The sequence below is a fragment of the Camellia sinensis genome, chromosome 3, assembly GCF_055761805.1.
Source record: "Camellia sinensis isolate YWXY chromosome 3, ASM5576180v1, whole genome shotgun sequence".
Taxonomy (NCBI): Eukaryota; Viridiplantae; Streptophyta; class Magnoliopsida; order Ericales; family Theaceae; genus Camellia; species Camellia sinensis.
Genome location: NC_138963.1, coordinates 163,153,914 through 163,172,277, shown reverse-complemented (window position 1 = coordinate 163,172,277; position 18,364 = coordinate 163,153,914).

Below are 18,364 nucleotides of genomic sequence, written 5' to 3'. Positions count from 1 at the left end.
GGTGCCCCGGTGGTACCTCAGGTGAACGGTACGGCCACTGGTTCAGCTACCCAGGAGTAGATTAGACCATTCCAGCCCACTCACTTTGTTACCCTAGTCGATATACAAGCTATACTCGAGCAAGAGCATAGCAAGAAGCAGCTACCATCTCTCCTCGACCCAGATATGAAACCCCCATACTCTCATGAGATATTGACCATGCCCTACCCAATTGGGTATACAGTGCCAAAGTTTATTAAGTTTGATGGGAAACAAGGCAATGCCAGAGAACATGTGGTGAGGTTCATTAAAACTCTTGGTGTCCATGGTAGTGACCACTCTTTGCACCTTCGGGAGTTCTCCAAATCACTTACTGAAAGGGCTTACAGTTGGTATGTGAACTTGGCTCCCAACTCGATCAAGAGTTGGGAGGAGATGGTGAACAAGTTCCACACGAAGTTCTTCAAAGTCCAAGAGAAAGTTACACCCCTCACACTTGGGCGAGATGTCCAAAAAGAAGGCGAAGATATACTGGACTATGTTAAGCGGTTCCACGATAAGGCTATTGACTGTCATGAACCAGTGGATGAGGCCCACTTAGTCATCATATGTGTGGAGGGTGCCATACACGACTACAAAATTTTCTCGGTGAACCATAGTCTTCCTACCTTTTCAGCCTTGGTTGAGGTAGCTAGGAACCTCAGTACCACTGGTCCCTTACACAGATCTCATGACAGTTATCGCTACCCCCGCAGTAGTAGAGTTGCTGCGGTAACCTCTACAAGAGGGAGCCGCTCACAAGCAGAGGCCTCGTCCTCTCGAAAGAGGAAGAGTTATGAGGACAGAAATCTATATCCATGCAGCCACGAGAATGTTAAGGCCTTGGTTAAAGAATGGGTCGCTGATGGCGAACTTGCTTTACCTCCAGTTGATGTCCCTCCAACTAAGAAAAACAAAGAAAGCCCAGATTACTGTATCTATCACAGAGCCACCAGACACCCTACGAGGGATTGTTGGACTTTGAAAAGTATCTTTAAGAAGAAAGTTGCTGTGAATGAGCTGAAGCTTAAAGACTGTTAGACTTATTTATTTTGATGATTTATTTAATTATGTTTTAATTTGTTTGGAAGAGAAAAATAGAATCAAAATTTATTTTGATGATTTATTTGAAAGAGAAAAATAGAATCAACATTTATTTTGATGATTTTATGTTTTAACAAAATCAAAATTTATTTTGTCCCATTATTTCTCACCTAAACCTTTATCCTAAATGTTGTTAGAATGTATTTAATATTTGATTAAATCAGGAGTTCAAATAGCCCAAAACAAAGGTTCAAACAGCCTAACACAACAGCAGTTCAAAAGGTTCAAAAGGTTTAAGTGGAAGATATTCAAATTTGTAATAATGGAGTGGAAGATATTCAAATTAGTAATGATGGAGTACAACGGCTATAAACGGCTATAAATTCAAAGGACTACAACGACTATAAAAGGCTATAATTTTCATTACATATACCAAAGCCTCTAATGTAAACAAGTTACAAAAACCTGAAAATATTCCTTGATCTATAATCACTCACATCTATTCTCAGAAATTATACACTGAGCCTTACAGCTTTAAGCCCATCTTTCCTGTGTGAGGTTTACAGAAAAACCAAAGCTTCATTTTTATATCTATCTTTGAGAGATAATTCTTGTAACTTTCTGTGAAAGCAAAAATACATTCTTTTTAACATTGTAAGAGTGTAGTGCACTCAGTAGTCTTGACTTAGAAAGTCTGTGTAAAATTCGTGAAGGATTGCTCCATTTGTAAAGTGGTTGCTAGCACCCCCGTGAAGCTAGAGCATAGTGAAAAATCTCAAGTGAAGCTTGAGGAGTGGACGTAGGCCGAGTTGAAGCCGAACCACTATAAATTTGTTTGCCTCTCTCTCTCTCTCTCTCTCTCTCTTATCTCTTTATTTTGTTTAAATTGTTGTAGCTATATTTCACATTTTCATTGTGCTGAAATCATTAACTGACATAGTTGTTAGAACACTTGTTTTAATTATTTTTATTTCATTAGCTATATTTATCTATTGTGCTTGTCATAATTTTTATTAGGGTATTATTAATTTTTAATTGTAAAAACTTAATTCACCCCCCCTCTTAGGTTGTCTTTTGGGTAACAAAGACGTTGGTAATCGTGACGTAAGGAAGGACCCTTATCCTAATCACAAGGAGAAGGGGAAGAATGTACACATGATTGGTTATCTTGGGCTCGTGCGCGACCAAGTGCACATGGCGTCTTACTATAATGAGTTAGAAGAAATCACAACTGGCAAATTCACAGAGGATACTCATGCTCAGGCCTTGCAAAACTCTGTTAAGTTTCGTACCTTCTTTGACTAGCTAGGGCTGAGCCAAGCTGCCAGGTTGGAAGCCACAAAGGCCCTCATTAACATTTCTGAAGTGCATCATGCTGAAGTTGCTGAGGCTAAGAAGTATGTGCCTCGACGTGTCCAGGAAGATTATGGGGCCATTACTTTTTCAAAAGCAGATAGAGCGTACCTATTTCCTCATAACCGTCCTCTCTTTGTCACAGCTTACATCAATGATGTAGAGTTCAAGCGTGCTTTCCTTGATGGTGGGGCATCCATAAACATTATCACTACTGACACATTTGCAAAGGCTGGTATCCCAGAGTCTAGGATGGTTTGCCAATCCATCACTATAACGGGGTTTGGTGGTGAGAAGAAGGTTACTAAGGGCCATATTGTAGTGGACTTAGCAGTTGGCGAGATCCGTTTTGCCACTAAGTTCCACGTGATTGAAGCAAACACGAATTATCACATGATACTTAGCAGAGCTTGGATGCACCGCTATGGAGTTATCCCGTCGAGTTATCACCAATACGTGAAGGCAAAGTTGGGGAAGCACACAGTAACCATAAATGCGTCTGAAAGACCATTTGGAGTGGAGGAAGCACATTATTCAGATGCAGTTTGCTTCATTAAATTGTCAACGGATGAAACTCCAAGGACCGATAAAATTGCAGGGGTAAAGTTACCAAAGTGGGAAGACATTCAAGATGCAGAGGCTACTCCGGAAAACAGTGAAAAGAAAAGGAGCAGCAAATCCACGAGTCCTCTGCCCAAGATTGTTAAGGTGCGCGAGGGCGGCAAGACAGTTTATTACCTATGACGGTCTTGGGGGCCAGACTTTATACCTTAGAAGGATGGCCCCGAGACGAACAAATGTGACGGTGATGAGTCCCAAGAAGGGCTGGTGAAGACGCCTGAGCCCGTCCCTAAATGCATGCAAGATAGACCCAAACCGTAGCATGAGGTACTTGCTGAGGTCAACCTCAGTGACTTACTTGGGTAGAGCAAGCCGGTGCTTGTTAATGATACAATGGCTCCAACAGCTAAAGCAAAATTGATAACACTACTAAAGTAATACAGTGATGTATTTGCTTGGACATATGACGAGATGCCTGGTCTTGACCCATTCCTTGTCACTCATCATCTGGACACTTTTTCCAACTCTAAACCAATCAAGCAGCGTACTCGAGAATATCACCCAATCTTGAAGCAAACATTAAGGCAGAGGTAGAAAAATTACAGAGGGCCAAGTTCATTGAGTCTATACAGTACCCAACTTGGCTAGCAAATATTGTTCCTATGCAGAAGAAGAACGGTCAAATCAGGGTCTGCGTAGACTTTCGCGACCTGAATAAGGCTTGCCCGAAAGATGAGTTTCCATTGCCCTATGTTGATACACTTGTCGATTCTACTGCGGTCCATCAAATGTTCTTCTTCATGGATGGATTTAGTGGTTATAACCAGATCAAAATGGCACTAGAAGATACAGAAAAGACGGCTTTCAGAACGCCCTTGGGAAATTTTTTCTACACGGTGATGCCCTTCGGTTTGAAAAACGCTAGGGCAACCTATCAACGGGCTATGACTGCAGTGTTCCATGACATGTTGCATCATGAAGTAGAAATATACGTGGATGATTTGGTGGTCAAGTCTGCTGAGTCAAGCCAACACCTCTGTGACTTGGAAAAAGTTTTTCAGTGTTGCCGCATATTTTGCCTCAAGATGAACCCCTTCAAGTGTGCCTTTGGAGTTACTGCCGGCAAGTTCCTTGTGTCACTCCCTGAGAATTTATGTGACACAAGAAGCAGTGTTTGAAGGCGCTAGAAGGTTCCGGAAGGTGTGAGATCGGGCTAGAGTATGCTGGAAGGCTCTAGAACCTAATGGATGGGTCCGAAGTGGCCTAAGAGATTCAGGAATGTGGTGGAAGGGTCCAGAAGAGTCTGGATAGGTCTGGAACATCCTAGAATATCATGGAGAAGCCTACCATGTACTACACTAGTATGGAGAGTTCTAGAAGGTAGTAGAAAGGTAGTTGTCCTAGATATTTCTATGGAGGGTTCTAGATGAGAGTTTGTAGCCCTTGGATCAAAATGATCCTAGCCATCCATTGAGGAGGAGGATGGCTATATAAATGGGAGGGGTCTCATTTATAAGGCACCGAAGAGAGGAGCCAAGAGAGGAGATCCAAGAGTGCTCTAAAAGTCAAGCACTTGTGAGGGTGAGAGCCTTGTAAAGCTTTGTACACAACTATACTTGTATAGCGAATACATTCTTCTACCTAAACTTTGTGTGTTAGTTAGTGTGGTTGAGTGGGGAATGCTGACTTAGGTGCAACCAAGTGGGTTGATAAGCATCTAAGGCCGCACGGTTGGCTTAGAAAATCTAAGGCCGTGACAATTGGTATTAGAGCGAGGTTACGTGAGAACGTAACCAAGGGAGGTGTACATCGCTACATCTGGCGACGAAGGTGCTAATGTCCCCAGGGTGAAAAAGCTTTCAACAAAGGACTCGATGGCGGCATTGGAGGCACGACTCAAGGGGATGATGGAGAATATGGCAGAGCGGTTCACTAGACTGGAGGAAGCTCTAGTTGGCCCTAGTAAGCCCACATCCCATGTAAGAGAATTTTTCTCTCACTTTGCTAGTCTTGTTGCTAGGGTAGAAGAGTTGGAGGAAAAGGTTGACTCCTTCGAAGAAAGGGCGAACTCATCTCTCTCTAAGGCAGCTAGAGACAGTCCCATCGAATGGAAGGGCCTGGAAGCAAGAGTGGCTAGCTTAGAAGTGGAATTGGAGCTGTGCAAGAAGGCCATAGTCACTGGCAATGGAGGAAATTTGGCTCCAACCAAGCGGAAGGTTCGTGCGCCAGAACCTAAGAGCTATGATGGTGCGAGGGATGCCCGAGAGATTGACAACTTTATTTGGAACATGAAGCGGTATTTTGAGAACGTTGACATCATAGATGAAGACGAGAAGATGCAGACCGCTACCTTGTATCTGAAGGACACTGCAATGTTATGGTGGAGGAGGCGGTATGCTGACATGGAGAAGGGGTTGTGCAAGATAGAGACTTGGGCAGACCTCAAGAGAGAATTGAAGAAGCACTTTTACCCTGTCAATGCCGAATTCTAGGTGTACAGGAACCTGCGCAAGCTAAAGCATGAGGGGTTATTGCGAGACTATGTGAAGGAGTATTCCGCACTGCTATTGGAGATCCCTGACATGGCGGAGAAAGAGGCTTTATATCGCTTCCTGGATGGCTTGCAGCCTTGGGCAGCAAGAGAGTGGCAGAGTCAGGGAGTAAAAGACCTTGTAATTGCCCTAGTGGAGGCAGAGAAGTTGGATGACTTCAAAGCACTAGGGAAACCCAAGGGCGCAAGTGAGTCTCATACCAAAGGAGGGAGACGGTCTCCACAAACCACCGATGATGAGTGCAGTGATGAAGAGTCCCAAAAGAGACGGGAACGACGAAGGAATGGGCAACGCACCGGGTCTCCAAAGAAGAGGCAGAAAGGCAAAGGGCGGCTTGAGTGTTTTCTGTGCAACGGACCGCACATGGGAAGGAACTGCCCAAAGAAGAAGGCGCTTAGTGCCATGAAGAAGAAAAGGATGAAAGGCTCCGATAGTGAAAGCCCTTCAGAGAATGAGGCATAGCTGGGAGCATCTAACTTCTTGGGTCAATATCCAAGAAGAATGAGAAGATGCAGGAGCCGAGGAGTATCTAGAAGAAAGATGTGCTTTACGTAGAGGTGAAGGTTAATGGGGTAACTTCACATGCGTTGGTAGATACAGGTGCCACTCACAACTTTGTGAGCACCAAAGAGGCTAAGAGGCTGGGCTTGAAGACGAAAGAGGACAAGGGTTGGTCCAAGCCAGTAAATGCGAAGGCCAAGCCAATCTAAGGTGTCGTGAGGAGTGTTGACATGATCATTGGGAGTTGGACTGGATAGGTGGAGTTCTTGGTCATTAAGATGGATGACCACCCCATGATCCAAGGGATGGATTTCATGAAGAAGAACAATGTGATACCAGTCCCGAACGCTGCAACCATGTTGTTGTTTGCAGGTGATCGACCATGTGAGGTCCCATTGGTGGCAAGGAGTCAGCTACTCAAAGACAAGGAGAAGGCACTTGCGGAAATGCAGCAGACTAAGCAGCATGGCATGGGCAAGGATGAAGCGGCAAGCTCCAGCAACAGCGACGGACGAAGATCGTACCGAGATGTGGTGGCTCAGTATGCTTCTGCGTGACGAGGGCGTCACGAGATCGGGTGGGGGAGAGTGTCACACCCCGAGAATTGATGTGACACAAGGAGCAGCGTTTGAAGGCGTTGGAAGGTTTCGGAAGGTGTGAGATCGGGCTAGAGTATGCTGAAAGGCTCTAGAACCTGATGAAAGGGTCCGGAGTGGCCTAAGAGATTCCGGAATGTGGTGGAAGGGTCCAGAAGAGTCTGGATGGGTCTGGAACATCCTAGAATATCATGGAGAAGCCTACCATCTACTACATTAGTATAGAGAGTTCTAGAAGGTAGTAGAAGGGTAGTTGTCCTAGATAGTTCTATGGAGGGTTCTAGATGAGAGTTTGTAGCCCTTGGATCAAAATGATCCTAGCCGTCCATTGAGGAGGATGATGGCTATATAAAGGGGAGGGGTCTCATTTGTAAGGCACCGAAGAGAGGAGCCAAGAGAGGAGATCCAAGAGTGCTCTAAGAGTCAAGCACTTGTGAGGGTGAGAGCCTTGTAAAGCTTTGTACACAACTATATTTGTATAGTGAATACATTCTTCCACCTAAACTTTGTGTGTTGGTTAGTGTGGTTGAGTGGGGAAGGCTGACTTAGGTGCAACCAAGTGGGTTGATAAGCATCTAAGGCCGCAAGGTTGGCTTAGAAAATCTAAGGCCGTGACACTTGGCTTTCTTGTACACCAGCAGGGGATCGAAGTAGATAGGGATAAGATTAAGTCAATTATGGAGATACCACCGCCACACTCAAAAAAGGCCTTGAAGAAATTCCTAAGCAAAGTGTCATACCTCAAGAGGTTTATTCCAGCCCTTGCTGAGATAACCTTTTCCTTTGGGACACTGCAGAAAAGGAATCACAGGTTTGAATGGTTGCAAGAACACCAATAGGCATTTGATATGGTGAAGAAAGCACTTACCTCTTCACTTAAAATGATTGCCCCACAGCCCGAAAAGCCTCTGCTACTGTACCTGACTTCTACTCCTTGATCTATTGGGGCCCTACTTGTCCAAGACATAGACGACATTGAGAAGCCAGTTTATCATATTAGTTGCAAAGTTAATGGTGCCGAGTCGCAATATACCCCAATTGAGAGGCATTGTTTAGCCTTAATCTTCACAGCGTAGAAGTTGTGCCATTACTTTTTGGCACACCCGATCCAGGTTGTGACCCGGAGTGAGCCAGTTCGCTATTTGCTGAGCAAGCCTGCTCTGACTGAGAGAATGACAAGATGGCTCTTGGCTCTAGCGGAATATGATATCACTTGTGTCACTTCTAAGACTATTAAGAGCCAAGCACTTGCAGACTTACTGGCCTAGTTTCCATCTGGTGAACATGAGCCTGTAGAGGTACCTCTACCAGGTGAGGTCCATGTCTCAACAGCTGCAGTTGAGACTTATTGGGGCTTAAAATTTGATGGAGCCACCGGAACAGGGAAAGGTGGAGCTGGTATAACACTAACCAGTCAAGAAGGAGAGAAGTTCCATCTATCATATAAACTTGACTTTGAGTGTTCAAACAACGAGGCTGAGTACGAAGCATTGATACTGGGTCTGATAGCTGTCCAAAAAAAGGGCCTCCGCAAGTTGAAAATCTAAGGCGACTCCAAGTTAATTGTCAAGCAAACGATGGGTGATTTCGCCTTGAAGGAGCCTCTGTTGGCCCCATATCGCACTGTAGTTCAAAGGTTGCTCACTCAATTTGATGATGTCCAAATCCAGCATACCCCTTGAACACATAACCATTTCCCTGATGCCTTGGCTACACTGGGGGCAAAGATGGAGATACCAGATGATAGTATAGCCATCGTCATCGAGAAAAGAACAACACCAATGGTGTTAGCCGAAGAACATACAGAGCAAGATGCTAAGGGGTCGAAAGCAAATATAATCCAGCAGTTAAAAATAGGCCAAGGAACAATCAGACCAGCAGAACTTGCATCATTTCTTCTCCTCAGAGGAGAGTTGTATTTTCGCGGTGCCAACAACTTGCTGGCAAGGTGCGTCGGTAGACAAGAAGCAATTTATAGACTTAAGTAGATCCATGCTAAGTCCTGTGGAGATGGAGATATCAGTCTATACCGACGGATACAGAGGCAAGGGTATTACTGGCCAGAGATGGAAAAGGAAAACTGAGTTGCAGAGGCAATATGCAAAGTGTCAGTTTTATCCTAAGGAAGAGGAAGCCCATTTCTTAAGCAGTGAAGAGTGGAGGTAGCCGTATATCGACTACCTTGGAAAGGGTACTTTGCCTGAGAACAAAGCCGATGGAATTAGAGTTAAGGGGCGAGCCTTCCATTTCTTCCTTGACCAAGGCAAACTGTACCGAAGAAGCTTTGAAGAGGAACCTTTAGCGTGCTTATCAAAAGATGAGGCAAATGAGGTGCTGAAGGAAGCCCAAAAGACAGAGCATCAAGGAGGGCAGCGATTATATAGATTTCATTTACCTCGGCTACTACTGGCCGACAATGGAAGAAGATACTAAAAACTTTGTGAGGAGATGCCAATCCTACCAGAAGTTTGGAAACTTGATGCATGCACCGGCAGTTGAACTGCACAACATCAAGACTCCTTATCCGTTTCATACTTGGGCATTTGACATGGTAGGTCCTATAGCGCAGCAATCTAAAGGCTACAGATGAATACTTGCAGCAACCGAAGTTAGCACCAAATGGGTAGAGGCTATACCAATGAGGAAGGCAGATGGGGCAGGAGTAGCTAACTTCATCAGAGAGAACATAATCTGTAGGTTTGGCATACCCAAAGTGATGTTGTCTGACAACGGAACTCCTTTTATAAATCGCCATGCTGGAAGGCTGCTGGATGCCTACCAGATCAAGCACTACAAGTCTAGTCCATATTACCCGCAAGGGAACGAACAAGCTGAGGTGACCAACAAAACACTCATCCGAATACTGAGTAAAATGATGGATGAAGCATGAGGCACATGGTCTAAACAACTCATCGTCGCGCTCTGGGCATATAGAATGTCAAAGAGAAAGCCAAGTCAAGCAACCCCATTTTCCTTAGTATATGGATCCGAAGCTGTGTTACCAGTTGAGTTGGCAGTACCCTCAGCAAGAATGGCTATGTCAGCACACTTAGTTCCAGACTGCATGAAGAATGACATATAGACAGCTGAAGAAAGAAGAGATCGGGCCTCACGGGCAATGGAAAAGTATCATCAATCCATAGAGATAGCTATGGAAACTTGATGATGTCAAATTATAGAAGAATAGGTAGATAGCAAAAATATCATCCATTGCCATACCTAATTTCTTACGTTTCCAAGCACAAACCGCATGTTAGACTAATCTTTTAGCCGATTATTCCTGAAACACCACCACAAACATCAATCCTTCTTACATATATATATATATAGAGAGAGAGAGAGAGAGAGCCCTAATCAAAGATTTACAGTGTGGACCAAAATTCACAGCTATAAATATATATAGAGAGAGAATACAACGACGGAAGAGAGAGCAGAGACACAAGAGAGAGAAGAATAGAGATTTGGTATATGTATATATATAGAGAGAGAGACAGAAAGGGTGTGATATGTAGGTGTGTGTGAGGGATCTTAGGCTACGAAAACCAATATTATGGATCTCTCCCATTACTAAAAGTTGAAGAAGGATGTTAGACTAGTTTTTCCTCCTTTTTCTTATTAATACTTTTTATCTTTAAAGTTCAATTAATTAATTAATATTTGGAAAAATTAAAAAAAAAAAAAAAAAAAAACTGAAGATTTGACTATTGTGAAAATTGGTCTAAGATCCCTACTCAACTTTTAGTATGAGGAGAGATCCATAATAATATTTTTTCATGCCTAAGGTCCCTCAATGTTATTTTAGTTTACAAAATACCTATTTTACAATTCTTTCTAATATAAGTGATTTTCAATTTTGGAAACTGAAGATTACGTTGCTATTTTTGTAGGAGATTACGTTGGGATGAACTTGACGATGGAGATTTTGATGATGCAGATTTTCGTGGAGATTTTATAGGGATTTTGTAGTCGTGTAGAAGTTGATTTTCATTGATCGTGTAGAACTTGATTTTGTAGTAGTACAGAAGTTGATTTTCGTTGATCGTGTAGAAGTTGATCAGGTAAGTTTAATAATCACTGTAAGTTTTTGATTTTTCATTTGATTTATATATAAAGACTCCGATTTCATATTATTTTCTCGAGTGTATTTTGAATTGAGTTTTTGTTTTCAGTTTTGATCAATCTGAGAGAAAAGCCAACTCAGTGTAGTTGTTTTTGATTTTTGAAGTTGATTTGTCATTCTTTGTTATTGACAATGGAGTTAATTTTGATTTTTGGAGTTGATTTTTCGTTCTTTGTTACATGTTTATCAAAGATAAGTTTTGTTCTTTGTGTTTGGAGACCAGCTCTGTTTTTCTGCACTTTTCTAAGTTTTGTGCTCTTTTTTTTTTTTTTGCACTTTTCATTTTTTTGCACTTTTCTTTGTATTCTAGAGAAAATTGTACGTTTGTTATTATAATCCAACGAAAGTCACAGAGAAAATTGTAAGATTGTAGTCCAGTGAAAATCACAGAGAAGATTATAATTTCATAACAGATATTCTCTGTGATTTTTGTCAGTGATTATGTTTAATAGTTAGCATTAATTTTCTCTATGATCTTCTCTGGACTCATTAATTTTCTCTGTAATTTTCTATGGACTCATTAATTTTCTCTGTGATTTGTTTTTGTTATCTTGAAGGTGAATATAAGTTCGTAAATTTCTTTGGACTTTGATTTGAGTCACATACTGCACAATCACACAGAGAAAATTGTAAGCTTGTAGTCTAGTGAAAATCACAAAGAAGATTATAATTTCATAACAGATCTTCTGTGTGATTTTTGTCTGTTATTGTGTTTAATAGTTAGCATTAATTTTCTTTGTGATTTTTTTTGGACTCATTAATTGTCTCTGTGATTTTCTCTGGACTCATTAATTTTCTCTGTGATTTTGTTTTTGTTATCTTGAAGGTGAATATAAGTTCGTAAATTTTTTTGGACTTTTATTTGAGTCCAACACTACACAATCACACAGAGAAAATTGTAAACTTGTAGTCCAGTGAAAATCACAGAGAAGATTGTAATTTCATAATAGATCTTCTGTGTGATTTTTGTCTATGATTGTGTTTAATAGTTAGTATTAATTTTCTCTGGACTCATTAATTTTTGCTGTGATTTTGTTTTTGTTATCTTGAAGGTGAATATAAGTTTATAAATTTCTCTAGACTTTTATTTGAGTCCAGAGAAAATTATAAGCTTGTTATTATAATCCAGAGAAAATTATAATTATTACAACTTTCTCTGGATTTGTATGTTTTTCTTTTTAAATGTTTTTATATTAAACAATTTGTTTTTCGTTTTTTTTTTCTTTCAGTTTAGATAGATACTGTAATGTTGTTGCTGTGCAAATATGAGAATGATACTATTGTCATTAATGCTTCATGCGAATTGAATTTTGAGAAATTGGTTGGCATTTTGTATAAAACATGGGAGAATTTGAAACCTGAGACGGTGTGCATTTCATATTCTATTGTGGACCATCCGAATTGTATGGTTCGAAATAATACTGATTTTTTGAATATGTTGAGGGTTGTTTGTGAACGTGGTGTTGATATAGTTGATGTGTCAGTTATTAGGTGTAGTACTTCTGATCAAGAGGATGAAGTGGGGTTTAATTGGGTAAATGTTGTGCATGGTGAATAAATAGGCTTGTGGATATTGAAAGGAATTCCCTCCTAAGTTTTTTTCTCATCAAGAAAAGGCGTTATTGTCAGCTAGTTGGCAAAATAATATTAGAAGTGTTGGACAAAAGTTTGAGGGTAGTGTGATTGAGTTCCGTACTGTTTTGTGTAAGTATGCTATTGAGGTTGGTTTTCAGTTTACGTATGTTAAAAATGAGAAGCTGAGGGTTACGACAAAATGTGCATATAAGGAATCAAGGGAATGTATGTGGCGTGTACATACTTCAGTTGAAAAAACAAATGGTTTTTTACATAAGAACTTTAAACAATGAACGTACGTGTGGTGTGGCGGTTCGTACTAGTATACATGGTAGGATGACTTCCAGCTTATTTTCTGGGCTGATACTTGAAGAGGTAAGTGCAAAACCTTTAACTTGTCCAGTGGATATTGTCAAAGAAATGAAAGACAAGTATGGACTCCCAATCAGTTATAACTGTGGTTGGTTGGGGGTTGAAAAAGGAAAAGGTAGTACAAATGTGGATTCTTATTTGTCATTCGATCAATTACGGTGGTATTTTGATGACACATGGAAGAACAATTCAGGTAGTCGTTTTGAGTTAGATTTTGAAGATAACAAGTGTTTCAAAAGAGTGTTTGTGGCTTTTCATGCATGCATTGCTGGTTTCAAATATTGTTGGTCATTATTGTTTCTTGATGGAACATTTTTGCATGCATTGCTGGTTTCAACAAACTCCATCCCATCATCATGTCCAACACTAGGGCCCTCCTCTCCTCTCTCTGATTTCATAAACCCCACTGCATCAATGTTCGGGCAGCCCAAATATGATGATCAACAACCACCAATGACCAACCCTTTTGCTCCTTGCAAAGTTTAGGCTCCTCTAACTAGCATTCCACCCCCACCTTCCAAGTATAACCAGAGACAACAGTTCTTTGAGCAAAAGCAAGTTTTTCCGGGCTGTGCTTCTCAATCAAGTAGTGGGTCTGGTTCTTCTTACGACAGCTTAGTTGGGCACACCCAGAATCTCTCTCTTAATCGATCAACAACCCCAACCAAGCAAGAGAAACCAGAAGACGCACTTTTCAAAGATCTGGTTGATTTTGTAAAAGCCAAGTCTTCTTCGCCTTCCAAACCAAACAATAGGTCATTTTGAGTAGATGTGAAGTTTGGTATGGATTATTTGTGGTGTGTAAGAGGGTTAACTTGAGCTTATTAAATTAATTGGGGCAAATCGAAGCCCAATCGGAAAGTCCAAAAATTATTGGTGAACTTGGAGAAATTATTGCCAGATGGGCCCAAGTGGATTCTATTGAACGGGCCCATAAGAAAGCCAACAGATTGGGTCGAGGAAGACCCATCAAGCAGATATCTCTAAAGAAAGTTCCACAAGCCCATCCGAGGAGGCCCAGATCATACGAGTGTCCAAAGAGGTTAACCGTTGCTTTTAGAAGAGACGAAACCCTCAGAGAAGATCCATTCTCCGAGGTATTGGCTTAGTCTTGAAAATGTTAGAGACTTATTTGAGCTCGGACTCGAAAGGGTTCGGATCCACGAACCTAGAGATCCGAAGCACTTGGCTTCGAACAGATTCAAATGCAATCTAGAAATCGCTCCGTTAATGAGTCCCAGAACACTTGCGGGTTCGGAGCTTTCCGGGATCTACGCACTAGAACCATGGGCGTAATGGAGTTCGAACAAAGGACCCGATCTCGAAGACGGTGAGTGGAGATAAATTCACTCTTCGGTTAAACTAGCCTATACCCGGGTCGAGGTGGCATGATCTAGAGGGTTCCTAAGACTCAGCAATATTTGCGGCAGGGCGTTATCTTGAACTACCCCTGACCCTTCTATGACAGGGCGTCCTCTGGGACTACCTCTAACCCTTTGGGATGATTGGGGATCATTGGTTTGGTGTGGCTAAGAAGAAGGGTTTGCCAAGAGGTTGATCTCCTCTTCGAGGGTTTTTCCTGATCCTCAGAGAGGTCACCTTCTCGGGCAAGGTGGTTAGAGAGAATATTCCCCATGTTCCTTGCACACGGGCTCCATCCTACATAATGAGGTGCCTATAAATAGCACCCACCTATAGCTTTACAAGGAATGGATTTTGGAGAGATAACTCTTAGGAAAGAACTAATTTCTCTTCTCCATTATCAACCTTGAGAGTGAAAGTGGGAGATCCATGAGAGAGCCTTGCCATTATTCTCTCTCTAACTACGTTGCCTTCTTCTTCACCTAATCTCTCATCCCCATCATCTCTTTGCTTTTGTGTTCTTAGTTGTGACTATTGAAGAATCTAAGCCTCTTACCATTTCTAGAGAATTCGAATTTTCTTCAAAGATCTTTGAAGATTTTCGAATTTTCCAACAATGTTCTTGAATCCTCTCATACATGGTGTAATAGATTTGAGTATTGTTTCTAGTTCATTAGGTTTTGTACCATAAGATTTCTTGAATAAATATGAGTGGAAACTTGGGTCATGACGGTTTAACAGGTTACATTTTAAAATTTGGGGACCTTGGGCTTCCCTACCACCATCGGCTGCTGGAGTAGCTGAGAGGAGATGAACTGCTTGTTGGATATAATTATATACAAGTTTGTGAATATTTAATACTTTTTTCTGGCATATATAACTTGTTTTGAATGGGTTTCCTCCATTTTAGCCTTTTTCATAGGAATCGGGAACCTGAGTTTTACCATGGCAAGTTGCTGCTTGGAGCTACCAGGATAGAAAATTACATTGCAAATGAATTTTCTTTCTGAGTTCTTGCCTTGCCATGCCATGTTTATATTCTTGTATTTGACTATTTGTGCCTATCTCTGTCTTGACTTTAAAAAGAATTTGGGGTTTGAATTTTAATTAAGGTCATGACGAGTAGATGCTAGAGAACATGGCTGTTGTGCACCTGAACTGTTTTTTCATAGAAATTTTTGTTTCCACTTTTGGTTGAATAATATTGAAAATTACCTACAGCCTAGAAAGTAGAAACAGAACTGCTTTGTAACAAAACTGAAGAATTGCCAGCATGCTTAGAGCAATTAAAAAGAAAATCAAATTTGGGGTCTGTTAAGCTCGAATGCAACAATTTCCGTCCATGCCTTCCATCACTTTCAGTCGAGAGAAGAAAATGCAGATATATGTAAAAAGGAATTTCTTTTTGAAATTTCACGATTATTATTATATTTAAATACATGCAGTTTGATACCAGTTCCATGAATAAATTATTCCAAATTCTAATACTACTACAGATTGGCTAACAACTTTTGTCCCGATGATACATCGTTCTAAAGTCTTTGTTTTCATGTTTCAATTTACTCGTGTCTTTTTTATCATATTTTAGGAGATTTTGGAGACAGAACATCATTGTCTCTATCTCTATTGTTGTTGTTTTTGTTGGAGAGAAGGAAACAAATAGCTAGCTTGAAACCGTGGAAGATGGAAGCAAATGTTTGACGCTTAATGGTTCCTCGAACTGGAGGGACTGCTACTAATAAGCCTGTCTTGTTGGACTTGGAGTTGCCACCTCTATCACCATGTTCATGTTCATGTTGTGCCTGCTTTAATAACAGCTTCTCCACCTCAATCTTCTTTCCCATATCTACACACACACACACACACACAGAGGAATGAATTTGGTTGAATTGGATTAGACTGAATGAAGAGGACTCAAGCATTTTTCATATATATATACATGGTGGGGTGGGGGTGATTTGGAGAGTGGGGTCATTTGGACATTTTCGAGCCATCTTCTAATGTTAATAATGTCAACTTTCATGAGCTGTAGGTCTTTCTTAGTGTCTCGTGTGCTTATCTGCATCAAGTCACAGACAGAGATTTTGTTGTTTAACAAATTTTTTCTCCTCTCCTCTCTCCTATCCTGCAATTTTTTTTTTTTTTTTTTTTCTCCAGTTTTTGTAACTGCATTTCTAGGAAGCATCCTTTATTGGTTAAGTGACAAATAAAAAAGTTGAGCTGCTTATATAATAATAATAATAATAATAATAATAATAATAATGAGCAATGCTATATATATAATTTAATTTCTTACCTTATTTTTTACATTTCTAGACACAAAATAATAAAGTCCACCTTAATAAATGCATGAGATCTACTTACTTGTGTCTAGGAAGGAATAAAAGAGGAAAATAATGAAATTATATGTAACATTTTCTATAATGATAATACTCCTAACGAATTAAGATATTAATAATTTTGATATGTGTTTTTCTTAACCAAACTTTAATTCCTGAAAGGCAAAGAAAGTATGGAAGGTTGGATCATATGGTCATTTGCTTTCTTTATCATCTTCCTCTGTTAACATCAAATTGCCAACTACTTGACAAAATAAATAAAATAAAATTGTCAACTACGTGACTTGTTGGTCTTTCTTCTTTCTAGATGACGTGCTCTTTTTTTCTTTTTTTAGCACATGACGAAATAAGGTGGGATGCACGACAAAACCTCACCTAGACAATTGCTGACTATAAAAAGTACTCTTTATTTTATCTTATTATTTTAGTTAATATATACTTTTACAATACTTTTTATAGTTTTTTTTATATTTTTTTTTTATTTTTTTATTCTTAATACTATAGTTACATAAGCACTTAGTGATCGTAAATATTTATCTAGTCTCTCTTAGTTCTTCAACCGTGGTCAGCCCCTTTGCAAATGAGACATAATATCTAATGTATTGTTTAGCCTCTTGGAGCATTAAAATCGTGATTTGGCTGATATAATGCGTAACAAATACAATAGAGCTTTTTGGAGTTTCTCGTGTTGTTCTCTTGCAATCTTGATATAGATAGATTTTGTTTTTGTTCTTCTAATTTAAAATAGGATAAATTATACTGAAACCCTCTAAGATTTGATCCAATTGCATCTCATCGCCTGACGTTCTAAAAATTACATCCTCACCCCTATGTTTAATAGTCTCATTTTCACAAAACCCCATACTTATATAAAAGGCCACAACTTCTAATAAAAAATAAAGGAAATTACATTGAAAGAAAAAAAAAATAAAGCAAAGGAAAGAAAGAAAGAAAAAAAAAACCAGAGGAAATAAAGTAAAATGAAAAAAGATTGTGCATGAGTTTAATATTTTCATTCCATCTAAATAATTACAATGATAGGGGGTTAGTGTAATTTTTCAAACATCAAAAGGTGATATGTATTAAAATCAAATTTCAGAAGGTGTAAGTGTAATGTATCCTTTAAAATACATACAACTATTAAGGGGTTGTTTGTGATGAATGCACTTTTTAACTTTTTGGATAAAAAATTAGAGGAAAAAAAGATGATTGTTTGGGATAACTTTTCGACTTTTTACGAAAAATGTGTATTCAAATATTGTATAAAATAGTAAAATTATCATATTACCCCTATGTCCTATGCGTACTGACGGTGATGATTGAAGGAACCAGTACGGATTGCGTTGAAATGAGATGGTGGGCAGGCATGCTCAGAATATATATGTATAGGATGAGGCTTCCCTCCAGTCCTTCATCAGACTGGAGGGTATTGTTGGACCCATTGGGGCCCATCACGGGTTCTGTTTTGATAATCCGAACCGTTTAATGTGTAGAAATCGTCGAGTATTATATGCTTGTAAAAAATCATGTTGATTAGATATCGATAGCTATGTGATCAAATCAGTTTTGTATAAAAAAAAGGACGATGAAAAATAAACGACTGACAAAAATTTGATTTGATCACATAGCTATCGATATCCGATCACCGTGATTTTTTACAGGAATATAGTACTCGACGAGTTCTACAGATTATCGAAACGAAACTCGTGGTGGGCTCCCATGGGCCCAACAGTACCCTCCGGTCTGATGAAGGACTGGTGTTCACACGTCAACTTGTACCATCACTTCAATACAAATTTGGCTTGTGTACTTTTTTTTGTACTTTTTTAATAAATAGTGATAACTTTTTGACATTTTTAGTAATTTTTTAATTTTTTGTCTTTCACAGACTATTCTAAACAAGCACTAAATTATGTTAAAAAATTTAAAAATAATTTAATGAGTATTTTAAAATTGAGAATAAAGAGTATT